This window comes from Aulonocara stuartgranti, assembly GCF_965226115.1.
Source record: "Aulonocara stuartgranti genome assembly, chromosome: 13".
NCBI lineage: Eukaryota > Metazoa > Chordata > Actinopteri > Cichliformes > Cichlidae > Aulonocara > Aulonocara stuartgranti.
In genome coordinates, this window is record NC_138949.1 from 13536254 (window position 1) to 13547284 (window position 11031).

At 42.4% G+C, this 11031-nt stretch overlaps 1 long non-coding RNA gene across 1 annotated transcript in view; it reads left to right on the top strand.

Annotated features, from left to right (window-relative positions):
* The window catches only part of LOC309719984, a 69404-nt gene extending 58992 nt beyond the window's left edge, over positions 1-10412 (top strand). The window contains exon 2 of the long non-coding RNA XR_014280380.1: positions 9602-10412. This is a non-coding gene — a long non-coding RNA (uncharacterized lncRNA). The remainder of the gene's footprint in view (positions 1-9601) is intronic.
* Positions 10413-11031: the final 619 nt, after the last annotated feature.

Consider the following 11031-nt stretch of genomic DNA (forward strand, 5'->3'; position numbering starts at 1 on the left):
TACACGTCTGCCAGCATCTGTCCAATCCGCCACCTTTCACTGTTTACACAGTTAGGAAAAAAAGACGACGACAACAACAACAACAAGAAAACATTGGGCCATTTAAAAGGCAAAATGAGCATCGGCCCACCGGGCAAATGGCCGGTATACCCGATGCCCCACAGACAGACTGAGGCCCCGCCGCTATTTTTGAGTGCAAAAATGTGTGGTCTCCAGCTAATGGAAAAGGCTGATCGCGTAGTGCTCTTTAAATAGAACAATTTGCCCCATTCTCTTCGCCCGTCATGTGGCCACATGTGGCGGGCTAGCAGGCTAGCAACATACAGGCCCGGGTTCGAGCCCTCGGCTCACTTCCCTCTGTATGTTCACCTGCTAGGGGGAGGTCCAGGCGGGCGATCTTGGAGTGAAAATTCCAAGGGATGACCCCTCGTAGCCTGGGCTTCCCCTGACTTTTTTTCTTTGCTTTGCTTTTTTTCATTTACCTGCCAGCAACAAACACACCTCCTTGTTGTCATGGCTACCAACGACCACTCTTCTTGTGCCAACAAGTCATTGCCTGACAAAACATTATTTTCTATGTTTCCCTGGCTTTTTTGCCTTTTTTATTTCTTGTGTTTTAGACAAAAACAAAAGAAAAAGATCTACAGATTCAGGCTTTTCTTTACCTGTGGTAGTCGGGTAGAATGACGTCACTGACACTATTTAATATGAAAACAAACTTTCTCAAACAAAAAACAAAAACAAAAAAGGAGTGGGTCGGTGTGTCATCTTTACCGAGCACCATACATGTTTTGCTTCACATTCAAATTATTATTTTTCCTTTTCAAAAATAATTCAGAGAGAAAAAAAACAGAGAAGTCAAATATATCAAATTTGCACGAATCTTCTAGTGAAGGTGCCTCCTCCTTCTGACCTTAGGGTAACTAATTTCTCAGACAGTGACATGACAGTGCGCTGGGAAGCTGCAGCTGATGATGATGTTTCTTACCTCACTAAGTGGAGGCGACCTGAGACAGGTGGGGAAGAACTATTGGATTGTTGGGGTACATATTATGAAGTAAAAAAAATACAATATCTCAATAAACTGTTGTCCTGTGTCTTAAGGAGTATGAGATATCACTGTCTGCACTCTATGGAGATGGAGCTCAGAGTGAAGCTGTGGCCATACGCTACAGCACCTGTGAGTCACACATTTTCTGATCCTGAACGTTTGTCAAACTCAGGAGGGGAGAGCCTGAAACCATTTACCTAAGTGACATTAGCAGCAGTGTTCAGCCTAAAAAATAGACAAGTTAAAAGTCATGCATCCATATTATTTGTTTATTTATTAAATTATTTTCGAGACACTGTTAGTTGTTAGAAGCCACTGTTTTAATGACAGGACATATATGACAGTAATGAGACAACCTAAGATATCCAAGATTAGCACAAAAACACAAATAGAATCACAGAAAGCGTGTTTCTCTCCCGTTAGTCTTTAGGCCCAGTTACCTTTTACTTTTCTGTGGTCAGTAGCCCTTCATGTCATATTCTGTCTCTATGTACAATATAGCATTACTAATACAAGAACCTGTATGTAAATGAACTTCATTGTGTAATTGATGGCAGTTCTCAAAGTACTAGTCACTTAAAGGTTAAATTTCACATCGAAATTCTCATATTATATTCTATTTGAATGTTTAAAAAGAAAAATATCACAGTATTTATGCTTTCACTGAGCATATACCTGCATCAATGATGAACTCTCAAGGCTGAAAAGTCCTGGCTTTGGTCAGCCACGGTCCACGCACACGTCACCAATCCCTGACTGCTTGATCATAACAGCAATTGGGCTGCTGGGAACATGACGGGCGTTCTTCTTGATGTTAACAAGGTGCTCACCAATCTCCCTGGGAACAAACGAGATTCCTAAGACAGACCGACAAAACAGATGTTAACAACGCTTATTCTTGTGTGTGCATGCAGCCCGTTTCAGTTGCTCCTGCTTCTTTCTCCACGCTTTAACTTTTATTACTTTCCCCCTCTGTCTTTTACTTAAGGGTTAATAAAGTATTTGGATTCTGATGAGTCTCATTGTTTAGCAAACTTCTCACTTATCAGACGGACACTCACCAATGTGAGCGTTACGCAGCATCTTCAGCAGGCAGGGCTCCTCTGGGCCTGAGGGTGTTGTAAGAGGGGCTGTCAGCTGGCTGAGGTCAAGCTCGCCTATGTCCAGTGGAATATCTGCAGCAGAGCCCGCCTTCAGTGAAGTATGTTGGCTGGAAGGCTTTCAGGCCCGTCTTTGCCACTCCAGGGTCAGAGACCTTCACCTTGTTTGGATGACAGCCTGCTCTGATATTCATCTGTGGGCACAAACACCAAAACTCAAGAGACTTTTCAGTGAGAAGAAAAGGCAAACCTTGCATGCCAGAGTGAAAGTGAGAGTGTGTGTGAGTGCATACTCACCCTGAATGGACTCTCAGGGATGTTAGCGTCTCCCCAGGAGACCATCACAGTGTGCTTCACAGGCTTACGTGGGGTGCAGGTGTATGTGCTGTTGCTATTATCCTTAACCTGGACATCCACAGAATTGACTTCACCATCCTGTGCAGAAGACAAGGGATTATAGTTCAATCAGATTTAACACACTGTATTTTTCGGACCATAAGGCGCACTGTCGATGAACAGGTCTGGTTTCATACATGAGGCGCACTGGACTATAAAACGCATTAAGCGAAACAAAACAGCCAGATAAGTCAAACTTTACTCAACTCTTTCTTCTTGCTTCCTCCACTTCCGTACCATTGATTCATTCATGTTGAAATCTCTGGCAGCTGCTCTATTCTCATGTTCTACTGCGTGACTGACAGCCTTGAGTTTGAAATCCGCTTCGTCAGCATGTCTCTTAACAGGTGGCATTTTGGGGTCATGATCCACACACAATACAGTAATATTATGTTGCAGCACAGTACGTATCACTCCGCCAGGCTCCTGACTACGTAGCCGTAATGCTCCGACAATCCATCAAGCGGTGCGACTTCATAGCTTACCAAAGTCGTACTAAAACATTTTTTGACAGATTTTTAAGCGCCGTGTGTTAGGTATTTTGATACCATAGTAGCATTTACAGGATATTGTTTTATACAGGAAAACTGTTACTCAATAAGGCCAATCTACTAGTTGTTTTTCTCTTTCTCTGTGACCCAAGAATTAATGTGTAGGACTCACAAGCTGGTACCCCAAGGTCGAAAACACCACAGAGATGAGACCACTTCCTTACTCCCATCCTCCCTTTTTCTTTATCTCCTGGAAAAGGCTCGTTAAAGGCTAGGTGGTTCGTTTCAGAATTCACTAATGAAAGAACTCTGTATTTTATGTCTAGGAGTGTATTTTGCTGGGATGATCATAAATTATAGCTGAACTGATAAACTACACAAGGGATACTTTGCTCAGAAGGCAGGAAGACGTTTCCTTATTTAGTCTGTACCGGTTTGAACTGGGAAAGCTGACACACGAACCTTTTTTTCCTCTATATAAACTGCTGTGTATCAAATAAACCTTGGAGTCGATTGGGAAGGCAACCTAAAGCAGTCTCTGTTTTCTTGTTCTCCCAAGCTGCTCCCGAGCTCGTACTAACACGCTGAATGGCATACCTGAGTGTTACTTTAAATAATTAGGAATCTTAGAAGGAAAGGACAAAACTCTGCTTATCGCTCACGCCACGGAGGAAACCCGGGACGGCAATTTCCTTCAATTTTGGTGTCAGAAGTGGGATGACTGACAGAAGGTAAATATGCGTCTTTCATATTTATATAAAGACCTATTATACCTCTCTCAGTGATCGATCCATAAAAAAACGGGATATGCTGACGAAGTTTCACTTAGTGATCCAGAGAGATACACTGACTGACTTCCTCAGTCCCCGAATAAAGTAAATTAACCCTTGTGTGGTGTTGGTGGACACAGGAAGTTGCCTGTTGTCTTGAATATTTTAATTTTGTTTAAGTTGCTCACTCAGAAAGAGTGACACAGGAAGTTGCCTGTTGTCTTAAATACTTCTCGTTAAGTGAGAAGTTGCTCACCAAAGAGTGACACAGGAAGTTGCCTGTTGTCTTAAATACTTCTCGTTAAGTGAGAAGTTGCTCACCAAAGAGTGACACAGGGAGAAGTTGAACGGGTCTCACAGACCCGATTACCATACAAGGGTTAAAAGCAGTAAATTAAAAGCAGAAAGACACAGGAAGTTGCCTGTTGTTTTACGAGAAGTTGCTCGTTAAGCGAGAAGTTGCTCGCTAAGTGAGAGTTGCTCACACAAACAAAAAATTGCTAGCAATAAATTTAAAGTGACCTCAGCTGTGCCGCAGCGAAAATACTAACATAAATCCTCCTAGCGTGTAAACCCCTCTGGAAATCACTGAACATGGGTCAGAATTATTCAAAGACCACAGACAGGTCCGATAAAAAATCTAAAGTACCTGTAAAACCAAAAAATTAATAAAATACAAAATAAAGTCTCAAATAACGGCTCAGTATAACTCCCATTTCCGGTTACGTGTAACCTACGTCCGCGAATCGGTGAAGACGTCCATGATCACGTATCCAGAACATGCGGGAGTGCTTATGTGACTGACTTTGTTTACAACTTAAGAAGTTCAATGCATTCTAATTTATTTCCGGAGCCCTATCCCGAACGATTATCGCCAGAAAACAGGTCAGTAGAAATGTTGAATATCATTTGTGATAAGAAAAGTAGTCTGCTTAAAAAGTCCTGTAGAAAATATATGATAGAATGCCGCGACGTGATGCATCAAATGTTACCGCTATGGACAAAAGGAGGGTAAGTAATGACAAAGTCGCCGATTTCTTTAAGAATCTAAAGAAATTCCTGCTAACAATGTCCAGAGACAAAATTGACTTAAATGCAGTAACTATGTGTAAACAGAAGCCTGATGAATCTATCCTAGTATTCATAAAACGCTTTATGCACTGTTGGACAAGCTAGAGGTGCAAATTTAGCTCAGTTTTCCAGCAGCCGCAGACACCCAAAGCAAAAATGAATTTGTGTATTTAATTTAACATAAAGGGTGAAATGTTTGCTGACACTGATAACAGCTTATGTTTTCTCTGCCCTATGTACCGACATGATGGAGAAGGAACATCCTCTGTGTCAGCTGGACCCTCAGCAGAGAATGAACTCAACATCCTTTTTGTCCGGTACTCTATGTCACACACTGTGCCAAAAAAACGTGTACAGACGCCACTAACAGGTAATCCCATGACTGGGAGCCACACTTTTGTTTCTCTCACACTGTTCAACAACATGATAACTGCTCACACAAGTGAAGGTCAAACAGTGATTTTGTCACATAACTCAGACATAGGTTATGATATAACTACACCATGTCGTCACATAGATCTAACCTATCCTATCCACTGTACTATTTCTGCACTTATGTTGCCAGCTGAATACCAGAATATGACATTGTGGTCAAAAAGTGAGAATGATATAGGATTTATTGACTGCATACCTTATCACGCACAGCTAAAAAACAAAAAGCGAGTATATGTCAGGCAATGTCCCCTTTCCACGGAAAAAGCCGCAGCTCTAGATGTCATCATAGGAGATTTATTGACTACAGGAGCAATAAAGCCCACACTCCTGTCAATCCTGTGCCAAAGCCTAACAAACCTGGCGTATGGCGTTTCATACAAGACTTAAGGCAAATTAATGCAGTCAACATTCCTCTGCCACCTCTCGTTTCAGATGTTCACAGCATATTGACATGCATTGCATACACATTTTACCGTGGTGGATTTATGCTCCGCTCCTTTTTCTCAGTACCTGTGACACACAGCCGTTATTTGCATTCACACATAGAAATAAGCAGTACACTTGGACTCGTTTGCCCCAAGGCATGATAGACGGCTCTGCTGCTTTCTCAATGGTGCTTCACTCCTCCAGGGCTGCACCCTGATCCACATGTGGATGACCTCCTCCTCTGTGCTGAAAGTGAAAAACTGTGTCAAACTGCTACACACATGCTTCTCCAGCACCTCCAAAAGACTGACCACAAAGCATATGCAAAGAAAATGCAGTACTGTCAGACTTCTGTTCAATATTTGGGATTCACACTGTCTCACGGAAAACGTTCCATGACTGCAGACAGGGTCAAAGCTGTGACCTCTGTCCCTCGTCCCACTACACAGAAGGAAATGTTGTCCTTCCTGGGCATGGTGAACTATTGCAGACAGTGGATACCAGACTGTTCTTTTCATGACCACATTCTGCGTGACTGTTGTAAAAAAAGACAAGCCTCCTCGAATACTGTGGTCCACAGAAATGACTGCCTCTTTCAATGCATTAAAGGGAGTGCTGACCTCCGCCACTCAAAGGTGCTGCCTGAATTGTTCAGGGAATGCCGGCCTGCCTGAGGGCAGTAGCAGCTTGCTCTATCATGATAAGGGACTGCGAGAAGCTCACACTCTCACATGACACTATTCTACACACCAATCACCAGGTCACGACCATTCTAGCAAACATAACTAAACAACATGCAAATCTCACTATAAAAGCGAGCAGCACACCTGATTCGCCAGCACATTTATTGATCCTATGCTGTGTTCTTCTGACCGACAGGATGGCTCAGACAGGCTTGACGTTCATGACTGCATGACACGTATACAGGAATCCACAGCACCACGTCCAGATTTAGAGCAAACACCTATCCCAGACTCAGCCACGGTTTATGTGGACGGGTCCTGTTCAAGGCCGAATGACAACTCATTTCTTTGTGGCTATTCAGTGGTGACATTGCCTGACATCATACTAGAGGCTCACTCATTACCATTTCACTCAGCACAAAAAGCAGAGCTCATGGCTTTAATACGCGCCTGTGAGCTACATTTGGATAAGCATGTGACGATTTACGCAGACAGCCGCTATGCATTTGGCGTTGTGCATGACTTTGGCACATTGTGGAGACAGAGAGGATTTAGATCTGCTGATGGAAAATAAATTGCTAAATTCTGATTTTGTTCAAAGACTTTTTCAGGCTATACAGCTGCCATCGGCCGTTGCAGTTGTAAAAACGAAAGGACACAGTACAGCTGACACAGACGAAGCAACAGGTAATGCCTTAGCAGACGTGACAGCCAAGGCTGCAGCTGCATCACAGCTCCCACCGCCGCAGGAAGTATTATCTGTGCCCCTACAGCTGCCACTTGTTACACTCCCAGACTATTTAGACACAAATGTTGATTTAAAATTCATACAAGAGCAAGCCTCTGCATAGAATAATGACTGTACCTTAGATGACAGAGATGGCTTATACAAAATCTTAAGGGTTTGATTGCCCTCCCATATTCCCTGATGCCAGTCCTTGCCCGACATTTTCACTGTGTGAGTCATGTCGGACAAAGAGGGGTAATAGGGGCAATAAAATTAAGATTTGTAATTGAGAAAACATCACATGCAGTAAAAAGCATATTAGCAACCTGCCTAACATGTGCACGAACTAATGTAGGAAAATCAAAAGCGAAACATCAGCATTTACCACAACCAGATTTTCCATTTCATACATTACAAATTGATTTTACACATATGCCAGCGCAAGGAAGCATCAAGTACTTACTGGTAATAGTGGATCAATTTAGTAAATGAGTAGAAGCTTATCCAACCTCAAAAGAAACTGCAGAAGTAGTCTATCAAAAGTTGAGCAATGAAATAATACCCAGATTCGGAATACCTCACCAGATTAACAGTGATAGAGGATCTTCATTCACATTAGAAGTAATTCAAAAGTGTGCTAAAACTTTAATGACCTGGGTCAAATTACTTCCTCAAGTCCTCTGTGAGATTGGAATGACTCCATCTGCAGTAACCAAATTATTTCCATTTGAAATAAGACTATTTCCAACACCATGGTCAGCTTCCAGAGGGGCACCGCTAGTAGAAGGTGATGTATATTGCATTGTCCACTGATGTTCACAACCTGGTAGAAAAACTGAATAATAACTATCAGAAAGTTTGTCTCTCTCAGCTTTTCCCCTCCACAGTTCCACCAGTGGAGACAAGGAGATGCATGTTGGAGAAGCCACTAAAACCAAGGACTCTCTGGGAGGCCGCGCGTGTTCCAGCCCCCAGACTGTACTGGCAGTGACGAAGAACCAGCATCCTCACAGACGGACAACCTCAGTGGATTCATGCCAGCAGGGTTAAGACCAGCCCAATCGGACCATCTCAGGCGTCGGATCAAGCAGATGACATCTCCGGCGAGCCAGCGCCCGGATCCAGAGCAAATAAACACACGGGTAGATGACATCTCAGGCGAGCCAGCGCCCAGATCCAAAAGTTACATACACACACGCAATCACTGATTAACACACAACGTCTGAAAGAACAACAACAAGGTACTCAAACATCCAGCAGGAACAGAAAGCCAAAAGTACCACATGATGTCTAACCTGATAAAGCCAGACTCATTTCATCCTGATAATGGAGAAAATGAAATGCCCATTGTCATCATACGACGCTTATTCTGTGTCTCTCGAACCTGGGACCAGGCCAGGAGACGACTGAAGAACTGTCTTTCTTATATATTTAGGTTATTTATCACATCTATCGCAGTAACCTTAGGATTTCTCTTTGCTATTTTGTATTGTAAACTGCAACCATGTTCACATTTCTGCAGGTCATATTTTGCTGACTATACCTCATGCTCTATTTTGCAAGACACCTACTTAATGCACTCCTCACGCTCCCTAAAATCAGTAAATAGCAACATAGACGCCACTAATAAACCATCTTATGCGCCCTCTAGAACAGGAGCTAACGCCTGGTATGAAAATGCCAGAACAGCCGCTCGTGATTTAGGAAACAGTAACTGTTATGTCTGTTCAAAGGCTAATCCAGAACAGGTAATAGTAGGATACCCCATATCCGGTTTCCCCCTCACTGAGGGACTAGAGAAAATCGGCGGAGATAATGCTCTCTTTAAAGACACTTTACAGTTGACTCTGAGCCCTCTCGACTGCCTACTTAGACACACACACACACCAACTAACCCTGAGACTCCATTAGGCGAATTATTGAAGTTATCTAATGACACCGCAGGGACCTGCGCCCCAATGAAACGCCCCAAGAATAGGTTAAAGCCCTCACTGCCCTTAGGACAGATCCCTCTCCATTTTAATACTAGTATGATATGTCTGCGCAGACTAAAGTTAACTGGCCCAGACACACACATAGATTATACAAAGGATAACTATACATTCTTCTCTGACTCCCCAGGTGCACGCTGTAATGAGACATGGCTAGCTGTCTCTGTGGCTGAAGTTGTATCATATCTGGAGGAACACACACACAGTTCAAGTTCGAGCAGAGAATCGATCATTGTTCCCCCAGACGGTGTATTAAATGACACTGACTGGGGGGAGTTAGTTAAATCACACATGGTCACGCGCCTAACTAGAGCAATCCCACATGCTTATTGGATGTGCAATAATACTCTTAGATTAGCTTTACCTGTTAATTGGACCGGTACCTGTGGTCTAGTAACCGTTGATGTATGCTGTACTGTCATTCCCAATAATACCGCTCCTAACGGTTCATTCACACAAGCTATGAATAAACTTGAAGCATTGCAGATAGAACTAATTGCCAATGCAGGTCACGGTCAGTGGCTAGATAAGTGGCTACAGGACACGTTTGGAAGATGGAAGGAACTAATTGTAGCCTTTGTAACCGTTGCAGCATGTTTTTGATGATTATTGTCTGTTGTGTGATACCATGTATACGCTCTCGGAATTTTTGATATTAAGCTCACTCGAAGGACTAGTTACATTTATGATTTGTTTCACATTTATGATTTATCTTTATATTATGTTATTACATTCTGTCTTTATACTATGTTATCATTTCATGATAAAAGGGGAGAACTGTTATGATATTTTGATACCACGGTAAGCATTTACAGGATATTGTTTTATACAGGAAAACTGTTACTCAATAAGGCCAATCTACTAGTTGTTTTTCTCTTTCTCTGTGACCCAAGAATTAATGTGTAGGACTCACAAGCTGGTACCCCAAGGTCGAAAACACCACAGAGATGAGACCACTTCCTTACTCCCATCCTCCCTTTTTCTTTATCTCCTGGAAAAGGCTCGTTAAAGGCTAGGTGGTTCGTTTCAGAATTCACTAATGAAAGAACTCTGTATTTTATGTCTAGGAGTGTATTTTGCTGGGATGATCATAAATTATAGCTGAACTGATAAACTACACACAGGATACTTCTTTGCTCACAAGGCAGGAAGACGTTTCCTTATTTAGTCTGTACCGGTTTGAACTGGGAAAGCTGACACACGAACCTTTTTTTTCATCTATATAAACTGCTGTGTATCAAATAAACCTTTGAGATGATTTGGGAAGGCAACCTGAAGCAGTCTGTGTTTCCTTGTTCTCCCAAGCTGCTCCCGGCGCTGTAACTAACCCAGCTGAACGGCATACCTGAGTGTTACTTTAAATAATTAGGAATCTTAAAAGGTAAGGACAAAACTCTGCTTATCGCTCACGCCACGGAGGAAACCCGGGACGGCAATTTCCTTCAATTGAGATATTGTATTTTTTTTTTTACTTCATAATATGTACCCCAACAATCCAATAGTTCTTCCCCACCTGTCTCAGGTCGCCTCCACTTAGTGAGGTAAGAAACATCATCATCAGCTGCAGCTTCCCAGCGCACTGTCATGTCACTGTCTGAGAAATTAGTTACCCTAAGGTCAGAAGGAGGAGGCACCTTCACTAGAAGATTCGTGCAAATTTGATATATTTGACTTCTCTGTTTTTTTTCTCTCTGAATTATTTTTGAAAAGGAAAAATAATAATTTGAATGTGAAGCAAAACATGTATGGTGCTCGGTAAAGATGACACACCGACCCACTCCTTTTTTGTTTTTGTTTTTTGTTTGAGAAAGTTTGTTTTCATATTAAATAGTGTCAGTGACGTCATTCTACCCGACTACCACAGGTAAAGAAAAGCCTGAATCTGTAGAT